This window comes from Falco punctatus (assembly GCF_963210335.1).
Source record: "Falco punctatus genome assembly, chromosome: 14".
Taxonomy (NCBI): domain Eukaryota; kingdom Metazoa; phylum Chordata; class Aves; order Falconiformes; family Falconidae; genus Falco; species Falco punctatus.
In genome coordinates, this window is record NC_137594.1 from 6,696,779 (window position 1) to 6,713,606 (window position 16,828).

The window sequence follows — 16,828 nt, forward strand, 5'->3', positions numbered from 1 at the left end:
AGTATTAGACGAGGAAGGGTGGCAGTGACTCCCGGGTGAGTGTCCTCTCAGTCCGCTGCTGTTCTGCAGGACCCAGCACAGTCCCACTTTTGAAATACAGAATTCAGCCGCCGGCCTTTGCCATGTTGTGAACATGCACAGTCTGTTTCTTCTGGAAGAACTCCAGGTGACTTGAAAGGTAAAAAAAAAAAAATATTAAAAAATAATAGAAACCCAAAACAAACCTCAAAACCAAAATGGGGGGATGGGTTGGTTAAAAAAAAAAAAAAAAAAAAAAAAAGGCACAGTGTTCAGAGGACTTGGCAAACAGGGAGTTAAAATCAGCTAACACGGGTTAGTTAGTAAGGTTATAAAAGCAAGTGCTCAAACAGCAAGTAGTAGGGGCATGCTGCAGGATGAGAAGGGCTCAGGGCTGAGCTGCTAGGGCAGGCACTTTGAGCAGGCAACTTTTCCTTCTGCCCTGCTTTTCCCTTTCTGTCGTTTGACACTTTCTGACAGAGCGACCAGAGCAGCAGACCCTATGGGGCTATTGAGTTGATTTGCCAGGGACGGGGCTGAAGCAAAAAAGACGGCGTTCTTAGGACTGATCCGATGTGATCTCAGTGAAACGGCGAGGAGGGGTACCTAGGCACGGTGTTATTTTCAGTGCTGTTCCCGAGCAGAGCGAGGAAGTTCCGTGTTAACACAGGTTAGCTGGCACGTCTGACCTTCATTGTTCCCAGTGGAAACAGTGACAGTCTATTAGTCCTCCACAAGGGATATCACTATCTCACAGCAACTCTGAAAATCCCCCCGGACACTCCTGGAACAACAATAATTCTGCAAGAGTTCACACAGCGTTAGGGCTCTGTGAAATGTTTGCAACAAATCTTACCTGGATGGAGAGAGGGATGCGTTGGGAAGGGGGAGAGGGATGCGTTTTGAAGGGGGAGAGGGATGCTTCTGAACTCAGCTGCATTGGAGAGGAGACACTAACCTAGCAGGCAAGGCAGGTGGGAGTTTTGCAACAGGAAAATCTTGCTAATTCTCTGGAAATGAAACAGCCAACTAGATAGAAGAAGGTGGAAATTAGTTTTTTAGCTCAGTCTTGCTTCTGAAGTACAATATCAACCTCTAAATCTGAATTTTAAAGAAAAAGTCAAAGAATTTAAACTAGAAAACTCATAGGGGCTAAAAGCCAAAGAAACTGATTTTCAGCTGAACTCTTAGGGAATGGAGTGACAGAGTTTTAATACAGCTTATAGAAAGTAGTAGTTGAATCAAAGTACGATTGCCTTTGATACAAAAATAATGCTATGCATGGGTAAATAAATCTGTAGGTTTTGACACGTTGAGTGGCTGCTAAAATCCTTTTGTGGCTGTGTTTTAGAATAAGAGGGTAGGAGTAAAGAAACTCTTAGGCTGGCTACTGGATTTCTTAGACTTGATCTTCTCATCTTCAATCACGCTGTCCTTTCCACACTTTATACCTTTCAAATATCCCTGTACCTTTGGCCCGTAGCACACTTGGGTGGTATGTGCTGGCCTAAAACGGAGCACAGCCTGGCAGTGCTCACAAAGGGACAGGGGACGCCTGTACGCAGCTGTCCCGATCCAGGTGCCCTAGGAAGACTCCAGAATTCCCTAAATATACAGCATAGGCTATGGTCAGGGGTAACCTCTGCTTGCTGTTTTGCAGACCTTTCAGTGGGGACGTGTATCTCAAGACACAGAGTTCCTTGATGTCACTAGGGCCCCTGGATGGCTTAATCCAGGCTTGATCGAAAGGATTAATAAATGAATTCTTGACTGAGCCTGCATGTGAAGTCTGTATTGGAGAAAGGCTTACTCTTTGGCCCAACTCCAAGAGAAACTAATCATCATGAACTTCATGCAGATTTACGATTATTCTTTCTATAGAAAGGGTTAGGCCAGCACTCTCTGGCAGTAATGAAAAGCCTGCAGAAAAGGAGAAAGCCAAACATACACAGAGCAAACATTGTGTGTAGGTTTGTTTGCTTGAAATTCTTCCCTTGGATTTTCTACATTTTCATGGAAAACTGATGTGAGAGTACCATCATGTATTAAACCAGATAGAATCGTTATGCTCGTCTCAACACCGGGAGACAGGAATATCACACAGTCTTATTTTTTTCAAGGGAGATGATATCGCGAAATAAAGTGATAAGAAAGAAAGTTACCGTGATAGTATGAAATACGTCCACTGGCTGCCTTCAGCACAGTAATCTTTTATGTTCAAACCATTACTCAAAGTGCAGATTATTGAAATGCTGCTCTTCTGTGGCGCTCTCTTGGGTGATCTATGGAAGCCTGTGGGAGTCAGTGAAAAGAATCCTATCATTTCTGGTTGTTCCTTAAAAAAAAAAAAAAAAAGGTAATAAATTAATATACCTATTAAATTGCAGTACACATACATGTGTGTACTGGAAATACAGTACGATAATAAGGGTTTAAAAAGGTGCTGTTTAATAATCAAATTTATAATAAACTTTTAGAATATGCAGGGAAAAAAAAAAAAAAAAAGAAGAAAACCCACATCCTGCTCATCCAGGATTTGGGGCTTTCCTTTTTCTATTAAAAGTGGGTTGAAAATGGTTTTGTAATCTATTTCCAACACTGCATTTGCAGATATGCTTGGATTTGTAGGTTATCTCCTACTCATAGGATTTTGTTAAACAAGGTTGTAGAACAGTCATTAAAATGAAAACCAAAGCTTTGTCCCAGAGTTTTTCCTTGGTCTCGAGATAGCTTTTTGCTTTTTCTTTTTAATGCTAATTTTTTCACATTAAAACATAATTTTCCTGCTTCTTACACAAAAAGGACATAATGGGGGGACGGAGATAGTACAGGGGCTTTAGAATTCTTTCATTTTATAAGGCAACAGACCAGTGGTCTGTAAGATCTCGTATCTATCCCAAAAGAAGATTAAAATCACTTGGCCAGCCAGGCAGTGCAAGATGGCAACAATTTTTCTGTGATCCTTGCGCATGATTAGTGTATTTCTAGAACCATGGGGACTGTTAATCCTTGTGACTTAGTGACTTAGAAAGCTAAATAGTCTAACTACAGATGTTACTACTTTGTATATCTGCATTATTTGGATCTCATTAATGTGTGACATGGTTTATGAGCTACATGATGTGTGATGTGTGAATGGGTATACAAGGACAGGGGAGTGCCTCCCACTTGTGGGGCTGTGTAAGGGCTGAGTGCATTTTGTGCACGTGCAGTAAGGGTGAGTGTAAATCTCCTTAACTCAGGAGAGTTAGGAAATGCTTGCTTCTCGCCTGGCCTTGCCTTAGGGGCGAAATAGGATGTGTGGTTAAGGCACAGCAGCAGCTGATTTTATATTGCTGCTGATGGTGCTCCAGTTTCCTGGAAAATGCCTTAGTTCATGCTGGTGTGGCCATTCCCAGGGCACCAGGCAGCCCTTCTCTCCTGCAAAAGCTCTTGCCTTGATGCTGATGTCTGACCTAGCATTCTGTATAGTCCAGAATATCTGCAAAAGTGTTGAATAATAACTGGTGGAGTGGAAGGTGCTCAGTAATTGACAGCAGAGGAGGGTGGGCACCTCTCAGGGCAAGATTATCAGGACTCTCACCTGGTGTTCAGTGAGATGCTGCAGTATTAGGATCTACAGTGTAACGTCTGTTAGGAACAAGCACCTTTGTACTGCTTGGGTCCCCCCACCCAAGCTGTCATCCCTACACTGAGAGCTGTGGCAGCTCTGCAGGTCTTGGATGTGTTTGCTGGAAAGGGCAAACAGCAATTTAACCCCTGCTCCTCTGTCACAAAAGTCGTCGTGGTGACGGTGATCCCAGCCTGGGTATCATTTATTTTGGACATGCAATCTAATATCAACTTTTTGAAAGACAGATTTGATAAATTATAATAGCAGATACCATGGGTAATACCCACATGAGTATGTATGTTCTAGGTTATCTGGTTTTCCCATGTTGTACCGATATGCATGGGTTTTGTATGCTCAGAACCACTGCTTCCACCGTGCCTTGGAAACAGAAGGAGCTACTCTATATGGAATTGATGAGTCATTTCCTCCTATATTCAGGATAGTGTTTATTTGACAGTTTATCACGGAAAATTAAGCAAAGTGATGTTTCTAGTTTTGAGAGGAAGGAGACAGACCTATTTATTCTGACACTTTCTATAATCTTCTAGGGTAATATAAAAAGATTGCTTGCATTTCTTAAGATGCTGTGATAATACAGTCCTGCTCACCTTCCTCACAGAGATCCATTTCTTATCTCAGTGAAGCAACAGGCAGTGGTATTAATAGATTTGTCTTTAGATGTATGCATTCCAGCGTTAACACATCACATAGGTATCTTCCCCCTTGAAAACAAGCACAATGCCAAAGAATAACCCCACCCATGCTTTAACATCACCAGAGTCCCAAGGAGGAAACTTCAGTAAACATGTTTGCTTTCTTGGATGTATACATTTAGAGTATATGATTAGCCTGGGCAACTACGGAGGCATAGAAAGTCAAACTTAGTGCAATAAACCTCCCTTCCAAATGACAGTCCTCGTGAGCGCAGGCTGGGGCTGAGGCAGAAGAAGAGGTATTTAATGTGCGAGGAGCCAGCAGGATTGTACCAGGAGCTGGCACCCTTCTCTGCAGTGCTCACCGCAGCGCTTGCTGAAATACAGACCAGTGGGAAGAGGGTACTGACCCCTTCCCTTCCAAACTGGGGCTTGAGTGGGGCTTCTGATAAATCATCTACTCTTAAAAAATATTTCTCACAAAAGCATAATGCTGCCAAGGCTGAGAGGGCTAAAGGTGAATTTGACAATAAATGATAGCTATATAACAGTCTAGGAAGAAGTTCTAAGATTTTCCAAAGTTTGAATAGGGATAAGTGGCCTGTTAGGTAATTTTCCATTTCTTGCAATATCTTGCCTTTTTTAGCCAATTTGCCCTCTCCTTACATGTTGTACTTTGGCCAGTTTCCCTAAAAGCCTGCTAGAAACTCAGCATGTAATAAAGTTCTGCAAACCAGATGACCATATAACAATGACTTTCCCATTTCCATTGCATCTAGCTCTGACTTCCCATGGTACCAGCAGGCTTATACTGGGTACCCCGCATGTCACACCAGTCCCAGTGTACTAATGGTCTGTTGTCCTGTGGCTGTATCATGAATTAAGGATTGAAGCTACACTGTCTCTTTTGGTATGCAAGCATGTAATTCCAATGAGCAGTATCCCCCACAGGGTAATAAACTCTTTAATAACAGTAATGTAGCAACCACAATAATGAAAAAAGTGATTACATTCTACATAAAAATATAAAAGCTCATTTGATCCGAAGGTCCCCAGTGGCACATTACCTGGACTTTTATTTAAAATATAACATCTCTTACTTACATCTTATTCAGGTCCTTTGTTAACACTAATATAAAACACCAGTAAAATTGTCATTGGAGGAATTTAATAAGGAGTGGGTATGGCTCAGTGATCCATGCTGCTAATTCTGAGTCCTTCCATGAATCTAATCTAGAAAAGCACAAGATGCTCTGCTTGAGTGTTTCATTAGTGAACCCCACTTTGCATATGCAAGGCAGATAACAAGACACCTTCTTAAGAAGTGGGGCTCTTTCCTAAGATAGGAATCCTTCTACAAGCCCAGAAGTGTCATGAAAAGTGAGAGTCCATTCTTGCATTTTTACTTCATATACTTCATTCATGATGATTTCCCTGCAAATCCAGGCTAACTCCAGAGATCTAGAATGACACCAGGGGATTTTCTTCCATGTGTATGTCGAGGCATCTGAGAGCAGAAGCTGGCCAAACCCTACTCTATAATCTACCTTACTGTATTTCTATTGTATCTAGTACTGGGAGGAAAGCAACCCTGCTAAATATTGCTTGCCTCCCAGTATAGCTAGTATAGACATTACTGAGCCTGTGGGCAGACTTCATAAGGATCTGAATTCCAGCGGCATTTTTTTGCGCTGTCCCTTCTTGTAATCTGTACAGCTGAGCAGAAATATATTCAGACTTTTTCCATTTCCTGCTTTTTCTGTCAATACCACATTATTTCCAACTGAAGGCTTGAGCCTTCCTGTCATGTCACTGAGGAATGAATCCCCTGCGCTGCACGTAAGAACACATGGGCAGCCATTAGTCAGCAGCCAGCGCAATGGATGCAGTTTTGTTCTAGAAAGTGTGCTGGCCAAGATGGTCAATAGAAGGATGGAGGTTTTAATGGGAGTTATGTTCTCAAGTCAGAGACAGACCTGAAGATTTAGAAAGCGCCTTAGCAGGTAAAGTGCATCAGCAAATCCCCCTGTGGGGTTTGGCAAGGGCGTTGTGGTGAACTTCAAGGTCGTTATGTGAAATCAGCTTCTACCTCCCTTTGTGTGGGAGCGGTCTGTGTTCTCAGAAGCCAGGGGCCTACCTTCATTCCTAAGTGTTCACATTGCTTTCTATCAAATGGAAGCAAACTGGTTTAGGTAAAGAAACACATTACTTCTCAGTTTTCAAGTATATCAACATATTGATGGTCGTCCCAGGAGCTCCCTCAAAACTTTGTGTGACCGTTTAACATCATCACCCCTTGCATAGAACCATAGAGTCATTTAGATTGGAAAAGACCTTTCAGATCATCACGTCCAGCAGCTGGCGAACACATGGAATACGTCACATTGTTGTAAGCCTTTCTAACCCTATCCTTACTCCCATTCTTTGATCATATCCACTTCTTGTCTCGCTAGATGTGCATGGTCAATCACAGCTCTAGGGCAAGGGTTACTCCTGGGTTTTAATATGCATGTAGGCATGTAATGCAACAAGACTGGTGTTTCTGGGTGTTAACGCAAAACAAATACCTAATGGTAATCAAAGCAATAGATTGCCTGAAATAGATGTGATAAAAGGTTGTGCCTTTTCAAAACAGTATCTGCAAGATATCCTTTTACCTGCACAGAAGGTGAAAAGTCCCTACGAAGAGAGAAGTCATGTTGCAAAGCTTTTTTGTGTTCTCTTCCATGGAACTGACTGCAGCATCACCCATGATTTTAAAATACCTTTGTTTTTCAGGTGATGAGCCTTTTAAAAATAATATTGCCTGGGTAGCCCTAGTGAATAAGAACTGAGGGAGATGTGCTACCGTGCTTGTTCTCTTACTAGTCATTGACTGGAAATGCTCACAAAAAGAATAAAAAGTACATTTGCCTTGTTAATACAATTTGTATTACATATTCATAAACCATTTTATAAAGCTCCCAAGGAAAAATTCAATTGTACTGAAAGCACATAATGGTAGAGCGGCCATACAGAAAGCAGGCAGCATGTTACAGAATTAACTGCACAATGAATGAAATGCTATGTCTATAATAAACCCATTCAGATATAAATTATGGGAGAGTAGATGAAATGTTTGTTAAGCAATAAAGCTTGCAACCGTACATGTGAAATTGAATGGGATTTATCATAAAATATTGTGAAGGATACAGGCTGAATATGTGTTACAAATTGACTGAATTAAAAATAATCCAAGGAAAGCAAGCTTTTGGGAGACTGAAAATTTTAGGAAATGAGTTCATAAGCTGTTTAGCTCTGACCCAAAGTCCCCTGGTGCCAAGAAAAAGAGAGACAAGAAAATAAGAACAGAATAATTTTTTAGAAGACCACAGTTATGTTGTCTTAATTTTAACCTCCTAAATTTTGTCAAATAATCAGACTCACTACTGAACAAACAGCATCTCGCTGGAGTGGAGGGTAGAGAATTTGGCCCAGCAGTGTGTTTGGTTAGTATGATTTAACAGTGGAGGATTTTTTTTCCCCCCTGAACTATTTGTCTCAGTAAGGCTGTTGTACTGAGGGCAGGATAGGTGACATTTTCGTTGGAACTTAAAGACATACACGGTATGCTTTCCAAAAGACCTTACCCGATATCTCAATACAAACAACAGAGTTGCTAAAGAACATTCTGCGGGATCCCATACCAGGCCTGACTGAAGTCCGCTTCTCAAAATTACATAGCCTACACTTTAGCTTTTCTTACTTCCAAAAATCGACACTACTTACAGTTTTTACAACATGATGGAAACATAGTACTTATGAACAACAACAACAAAATCACCAAAACCTTGAAATCAGATTTAAAAATCAAATAGATGTTTATAGGATAGGATATAAAAGGCGGGTGGGATGATTTCCAACCACATGGAAACATAGGATGACCTAAGAAAAAGAGGGAAATCGGAGCTGTAGAATCTGTGCCTGAGAGGGTTGAGAGCATTATCCCTTTTCTTAAGCTTACCTAGATGGTTTTTAGGTCATCCCTCTCCTTTTCAAGCAGTGAGTAATGACCGTTTCTCAAAGTAGTTAAACGTATACAAAGAAGTCTGGAAGCCAGAATACAAAGTGGTGTTTCTGTAGGATCTTTGAGATGGTTGTTCTGGTTTACAGATGGAGGGTTCTGCGAGCAGGCTGAAGATGAGTGTAGCCATGTGGCACAGACATGGTCCTTATGGGCCTGCTGACCTGAGATCCTGTTTCTGCTGGTGTGTTTCACTGTGGTGACATTGCCATAGGGTTTGTCAGACCGAAGGAGTAAACACATAACTTCCCCCTGATTAACACACCAGACTAACCAGTAGATTCGCTTTAATCTCTTCGACCATGCAGCCTGACAGAATCCTTTTTGGTTTGCCTCTGCTTGCTGATTAATAAATGAAGGGATTCCCCTCCTCAGAGCCACGTGTGAAAAGCACTCTGAGTTGTTATCCAGCAGCGTTTTAATTTCAAGAGGTAATGCCGAGCCATTTCAGTGGAATGGAAGCTGCTGGACCATTATTGCAGAGCTAAAGATAAATAAACGAGGAGAAATTAACTCAAGTAGACTCCATTTTGCTTCCCTGCCAAATGGATGTAGTTTCCCCTGTATAAGATTCTGTGGACTTTTTTGTTCCCTCTTTTTTTGCTTGAAAAACCACACTGAGTACAAACATACACCGGCATCCCGCAGTGTATCAAGAGGGGCTGGTAATCTTACCCTTTTAAGAAATGTGGCATGTGCCCAGCACTTTTGGATTGCATTTTATTTGTAGGAATAGAGGCTATGAAAAGTCTTCTTTCCTGCCGAGGAAGGAAAGCCTGTTAACTTGTCAGCCTGCATCTGAAAGGCCAAGGGTTCAAAGCTGCTCATCAGTGTTGGTTGACATTCCCCCTTGGTGCCTTTGGAAGTATCAAGTTTGCCAGCTATTGACTGCATTGCTGAGTTATCTGTTGTATAAGCACAATTTCCATAAAAGACATAAGGCCGGGGACATGTTCACCATGCATTTTAAGACATGGTTGATTTGATTTTCTCATTCCTTTTCTTCTCTAAACATATTTCTCTCAAACAGTAAACTGTAACAACGTTATTGATTGTGTTCTGCTGGTGGAGCAATAACATCTATTTGGCTCTTTAAATTTTTTTCTTCTTAATGATTTTCTCAGAGGGTGGAAAGAAGTAGAGGAGGTGAAATACCTTTGTCCCCTAGAGATGAGGGCTTTCCAGTTGGGACCAGCAACATGACAATACAGGATCTGTTAGCACCGTAGCAGACCAGGCAGAGCCCCTGAATTTGAAATCTTTCTCTGCACTTCAGTGAGAGGTTCAGGACTTCACATCTAGACCTTAATATTGAAACACCCTGTTTTTCTTTGATTAACTACTGAATTCTCACATGATTTGGATAAATCTGGGGCACAATTCTCTAGGAGCACAATAATTATATAGTCAGTTGAGGGGAAAACCAGGCCATATATAATCATCCCTGGGCAAAGAAAATGCATCAGGTTTTGAAATGCTGAATGCAGGCAATTCGGCAGAAAGGGAATTGTGGACCGAAACACGACATTCACCTGGTAGGACAACAGTGAGGGTGTCTCAGTCAATTCTGTCTTTTTACTGTTTCCTGTGTTATTGCAAGTGAAGAGGTAATATCACTCAATGAGGCAAATTTCATTCTTAAATACATGCGCATAATTATCAGTGACCTTTTATATCTGAGAGAGAATTGATTTTTATGAGAGCTCTACCTCCTGCTCTTAGGGCAGGGTCTTGCCCAATTTGTTTTACATGCTCAACAGACATTATCTGGATGAACCAATCATGAGGACTGGCTATTATTGATAGATCTTCCAGGAAATATGTGAAAGTTAAGCAAAAATAAATAAAACTAAATTAACATGAATATGGTCTTTTCCTAATCAGATACATGTTTCAGTAGCTCTTGCTAAAGTGGCAAAATCTAACCAGTGGGATGCAGTTGATATGAAAGGTTTATTAGGAAAAGCAATTCCACAAATCCATTATACACAGGGGAATATTACTCAGGATAAATTAATCTGGAAAAAATAAAATTATCCTCAAACAAATATTTGTCTATTGCAAGGTGCACAGACCTGAACCAGATCTTCTTCTAAGGCTCATCAAAATGTTATAGTAATTTTTTGCTATTCGGAAACAGATCTCATCCTGAGGAACTGCCAGGTTTTCTGACACACCATAATAAGAGGTCAAAGGACATGTACGATGCCCATTTAGCAGGTGGGAGAAACAGGGAGTGCTCAAGCTCGTGTGTCCAGTAATTTTAGGTGTCATGTCCTATGTCCTGCCGAGTCCTGCGTCTCTGGAATAATCTCTCTTGGGCACAGGAGGAGCTCTCAGCTTTCTGACTCAGATGGAAGACTGCTTTGTGTCTTCCTAAATGAAGGTCCAGATCATGGTCTGGATGGTTGACAGTGGTGCGGTGTGTGCCAGAATCTCCCTCTGGCTTTATGAAAAGCGGTAGGTGCTCTGCGCCTACATGTCTACTTGTTTACGCAAAAAAAAAAAAAAAAAATAAAAAATAAAAAAAAAATTGGCTCCCAAAATTAGTGAATGCTTTTCAAGAATTTTGTCCAAACAGTTTGCTGCAGTGAGTCAGTGGCAGAGGTATGAATAGAGCCCAGGGCTCCTCACTCCTGGCCCCGTGCACTAACCACCAAGACCATTTACTTTTCTAGCCAGGGCCAGAGTGAAGATGTGAAAATACCACAGGCAAAATTTGTTTTGTTTTGTGTTTTTTTTTCTAATTTTCCACTCAGTTTTGCAGACTCAGGAGGTTTGGTTAGCTCTCCGTGTTGAGCAAGAGGATAATAGTGGCTTTGCCGCGGAGTTTTTCACTTCTAGATGTGTGAAAGATGAGTCTTTCCTATTGCTTTCCCCACTGACCTCTGCTTGAAAGTGAGTGGAGATGTGTGGAGAAACTGGTCCAGAAGGAGGGCTGAGCAAGGGGAGTGCAGCCCACCGCGGTCGTTGGCAAAGGGAGCAGAGAGGATGGGGAGAAGGTGGGGGCCAGGAACAGCAGATAGTCGACAGTCCTGGTCTGGGCTGTTGATTCCATCCTCTGGTGATCCAACGAGGGGATCAACAAGCCAGTTGTGCCCAGTCATTAGCAAAAGGCATGTCTGTAATTAATGGCAAAGGGCCTGTTACAATAAAAGGCATGTCTGCCTTCTGCATTGTGAAGCCCGCATAGGGCTGCAAAAGACGCCAAAGAAAATCAATGTTAAGCAGCTTGTATGGATTTGTGCAGACCTATACAGTGCCAAAGTCCAGACATATTTCTCATTGAGCTCAGTCCTCATATGTTTTATTTATAATTTAATGCTAAAATTTATGAAGGAGATGCATGGCAGAGGGAGAACCCATAACCTTGTCATTTCTTTTCTTAAAGCAGCAGCTACTAGATCTAGGAAAGAATTACGTCCTCCTCCTCCTCTCTGATTCCCCAGCATAAAATGTAACATGATAAATTTTTTTTCATTCTGAGTTTGTTTTCACTGAATCGGCTGTACAGCAGAGTTGTCCCTTGCATATCATGCGACAAGTTTTTATCAAAATTGCTAACTGCCAATCACTTGCTCTAAACTAAATCATCTCAGATGTTATTCATCAAGCGTGCCATGTTACATTATAGACTTTCATAACTCAGACACTTAAGGTATGAAAGAAATTAATTGCCTGTATTATTTTCCATAAAACCAAATAAACAGCACTAGGTGCCTTTTTAAAGTCAATTGGAGGATTGATTTTAAATCAAATTGTATTTCACAATAGTTCAAGCACTCACCACTAGAAGCTGTAGTCTTGGGACTTTAAATATGGATACTGTAATTTCAGAATGTCACATGCTTTAAATATTTGTATTGAAATTTAAACCATTGCCATAAGAAAATAAAAGGAGTCTACATAAAAGTGTATTAAACATGACAGCAACATTAACAGCCCTGTTTGGAGGGAGGAAGGTTTTTAACAGAATACATTATTTACTGGTCTCTTTTGTATTGTTCCACCGTGATGTCAGGATTACGTTTTCCCTGAAACTGTGGAACAGGCTTTTGCCTTCTGACATCAGCCACGTTTGTATTAGGAAGCTCAGATGAGACAAGGTGCAGGATTTCTGCTGGCATGCATTCAACCAGATCAGCACTGCAGAGCTAGCGGACCTTAATTGAATTGTACGGGAAACCTAAAAGAAAAGAGGCTGCCAGGGAAAGAAGGCAGGTTCCTGCAATGGAGAAGCCCAAATGACAAGAGAACCTCCTGTCAATGTTTTGTTCCATTAAATTGCCAAGAACAGGTAGGAGTCCAAAACTCACACAAGGCTCCTGGGTAAGGATCCAAAAGTTGCATATATTTTCGAATTACCCAAATGGCCTGGTTCAGCGGAATCTGAGCTGGGAGTTTCAGGGAAACGGCTGGTCACATGAGACGTCTTGTTAAATTTGGTTAAACAGTTAAATATTACCACTTTTATAAGCAAAATAAAAGAAACTCCACCTGATCCAAAACATTTCACATTTTCTTTAACAAAAACATTTGTTTCCTCTTTTATCCGCCCCCACCCCCCCACCCCTCCTTTTTGGTGCCATAAATATGTCAGTTGTTTAAGAGATGTGACTGCCCTTATAAATGTATCGAAGATAAGCTAGGTTGTAAAGGATTCAGGTTCATGAACTGTGTTTATACAGTCTATTGTTTAGTACTCATGAATAATTGATTCTTGTCCTTCCTGCACAAATATTCAATCAGATACCATTCAAATTGATAGCAGGTGTCTGATCTAGGAAAAAATGGCAATGTTCTTTGACTGGAGATGTGATTGTAATACAACTTAACTTCAGTCATGGAGTAGAGGGGAGCATCACACATTTCAAACAGGACCTGTTGAGAGAGAGAGAGAGTTTCTAATTAAAACAACATACCATGTAATTGTCTGGTATGTTTTGGGTAAGCGACCATCCCAAAGCACATTTATTGCGTTTTATTTATTTATTTTTATGTGTGTATGTGTGAAATGGAGAATGGATCATAATTTTTACAAACTGCTTGTTCTGATGAGAAGATAGATTATGCAGAGAGAATACTACAGTTCTATGTCGCCTGTAATTCCGTAGGATCCTTACATTGCCAATATTAAAAAACTGACTATGATTTCACCAGACCATACAATGACCAGAAGACATAAAATAATTGCATTATGCGATATATTATTTAAAATCCAGTATGAAGGAACAGCGCCTGTTCCTTAAAGCACAGATTCTTTTCAGATGAGTTACAACTTTCCACTGCTGGAAGCTTCCTGCAAGTCACTTTATATACTGCAGGAAAACAACATGTGGATAGAAACAGAGCAGGGAGCAGGACCTGCTTGTGTGTCCTTGAACCTTGGAGCAGCGCTCGCTTCTTGCTCAGGGAGGTTTGTTGATGTGAGCAAAGTTATGTCTGATATGGAAAGAGTAGTTGTGGAGTGAATATAGATATATAACTGGAATTTTGCTCACAGGCACATGAAAATAAGTCTGAGGAGTCAGAGGTCCAATGTGTTCCAACTGAAGCGAACACAAATTTGGTCATTTAATTAGCAGAGAAAAAAGTAAATTCTTACTTGATATTAGGAAATACAGAGTATAGTCCACGTGTAATTCACCGATATTGATAGGAACTCTTTGGACGAGCCGTTGAGAAAATACTTAAATACTTTTCATTTGTTTATGTCATTGTGATGCTGAAAATGTTCCTGTGGGAGTCCTCAGCCTTCTGAAGGGCATGGTGGAACAGGGAGGTAGTGCATCAGTGCTCATGTGTTTTGCATCGAGGACCCGAAGCACTGTGCTGTGAAGGAGCAAAGCGCTTCAATGCATTCCTGCTGCTGCCCAACGCATGGGTTTCCTTGCTGCATTCTGCACGGGTATTTTTAGAGTTACTGTTTCTGCTTTGTTGTGACTCTTCCCCCATGCCCTCCCACCCCTGAGTTTAATGCTTAAAGACAGAAAATTGGAAGCTCTGAAAATTATTTTCTTCTGGTTGCCAGTGAAGACAATTTTCCATATTTCTTTATTTACAGCATTTTATATTTTCATCCTTTTTTCTATCAAAATGGCTCTGTAGGGGTAGAAGAGAGGTTCTGTTGTATAGCATTCATGTCCATTCAGTCTTTGACCATATGTATTTGACTACCAACATGGAAAGATAGTGTTGTCTTGCAGGTGGGATGTGCTCACGCCACAAGCATTAGATCAATGAATGGTTGGTCATGTGAGGATAAGAGTTTTTTATAGTCCTGTTGGATTTATGCATTTGAACTAGGCAGCTGTTTGCAGTGAATAGTTCTCCCACATCCTGCAGCTCACTGGCTCTCATATATTTAAAAAAAAAAAAAAAATATTCAGCCATGGAGTGTTAATTCTCATTGTTTATTTGCATCTTAATTACAGCTGGCAATTCTTGAACAGTATCAAGTACCCTCCCCCACATCTCTCACAAACCTTCAGACCTACCTTACAACCCTCTGCGTGCTTGTACCATCCAGTCCCCCGACACACAAATGCTTTAGAATGTTGCAGCTTTCTGCTGGAAGTGGGAAGAAGGGGTGAGGTACTAACTAGCTGCCAAAACCAAGGTGTATTTCAGAGAGCTTCGCTCTTGTCAATTGAAAAGCCCTCGTTGGGTTGCGTGTTTGGGTAAAGTGTTTCTGCTCTGGAGTGGTATAAAATGCAAAAGTTCTCTTTCTTTTCTTTTTTGAATACTAAGCAACTGTCTTGTTTCTGAAGGTTCAAACAAATGCTTTAGTTGTACTCTGTCTGCTAAGCACTCCGGTGCACAAACCCTGGTATTTTTAGGGAGTGCAGACCCTGAAGTCAGTAGCACACTGAAATGCTCAATCTTCCATAAATATTACCCTTCCCCTGACCTTCCTTCATTTTCCATGCTGGATTCCACTTCTGAATCTATTCATTTTGAATAGGCAGCAAAATCCTTCCCTGGAATAGACAACACAGATACACCTTGCCAGCTGTAGCAGTTCGTAATGTATATATTATTGAGATATTGGCAGCGGTCTCTGGAACCACAAACAGAATTAGTTGTACCCAGAGAAACATACTTTCTTTCAGTGGCTTGAGTAGCCAACAATTACTAAAAATATCCTCCTCCTTTCTATAATTTCAGAAGATAACATAGTATTTAGTGCACAAGGGACATAACACATGAATCAGCTCTTCATAAAGCCTTCTTTTTCCCATGGTGTGTTAAAAATATTCGGATGGGGCAGCACACAAAGACAGCAGTTTCTGTCTGCTCTTTACTAAAAGCATTTAATGCTTGCTCAATGTTTCAAGTGGCCTTGAAGCAAACCCGAAGCCCACCCTGCAGCCACTTTACTCTCACGCATAGCCTTAAGCGCAGGAGTAACTGCGGTGACATCTCTAGCCCATTGCTAGGAACGCGGAGGAGAAGCAGTGGGAGGCTGGGACCACATCCCTGACTCTGGTTCTCAGTACTCCCTCCTCTTCCTCGGGCTGCCGATGGAGGGACAGCTGTGGTGACCAAGGTGTCTCCTTAGCATCCTTTACAGTGGTGCCGTGGGGGACTGCCGGTGGGGTGGCCCCGTGGGGGGAGTGCGGGGAAGGGGGAGTCCCTGCAGCTCAGAAAGTGGCTTGGGCATTGCTTTGCCCCCAGCCGCTGTACCCCACCTCAGGAGCGGGCTGTTGCTTGGAAGGGGTTGCTTGGACCGGCCTGCTGAAAACTTTGAGGACTCTGAAGAGCTGCCGTACATACAGTCTTTGAGTGTTTATGAAGTTCTTTATAAATGATACATACTTGCAATAATCAAATGATAGTATGGATGATATGCCGTGCACTCTAGGAGCAGCCAGGCTGGGAAACCATTGGAAGAGACCTGTTGGATAGAAGAAAGCAACTGGGATCACTGCAGTAATGAGCCGAAAACAAAAAGTCAAAGCTTTTGGAGATCTGGACTCTGCTGGTATTCCTTAGGTTGGAATTCTTCCTTTTTGTTGCTAGTAAACCAGGATTTGGTAGTGTGTTCCTTGCACTTCTTTGGTGAGGTATCACTTCATAGGAAAACCAGCAGGTGCTGGAAGGAGTGGCTCTGCTTCTCCATCCTCCAGTATCACTGACTTTCCAGTCCCTTCAAGCTGCACACTCTGGTATCTGTAGAAAACTCTTTCCCCCCAGTACTTATTTTTCTGACAATCTAACTTCATGAATTTGCTCATTATTTACTTGGATGCGCAGAGCCAGGAAGCAGAGATGTATATGGCCAGGTATGTGGAGCACTACCTTGCCTATAATGGGAAACTTCACCTATGGATTTGCTTGGAGTTGGAAGTTGGGCTGCTCCTTGTCTTCAAATTGAATTTTTAGCTGTTTAGTTCTCTAGAAAGGTCTTGGAATGGGTCCATCAATCTATTCGATATTAAATAGCAGCATGGATTTCTGTTCGGCAAATGCTAAATGATA

At 41.5% G+C, this 16,828-nt stretch overlaps 1 long non-coding RNA gene across 1 annotated transcript in view; it reads left to right on the forward strand.

Moving 5' to 3' along the window:
• The window catches only part of LOC308073068, a 126,335-nt gene that overhangs the window by 94,158 nt on the left and 15,349 nt on the right, over positions 1 to 16,828 (forward strand). Inside the window, exon 5 of the long non-coding RNA XR_013931893.1 lies at positions 1 to 16,828. This exon is cut by the window's right edge and continues 15,349 nt beyond it. This is a non-coding gene — a long non-coding RNA (uncharacterized lncRNA).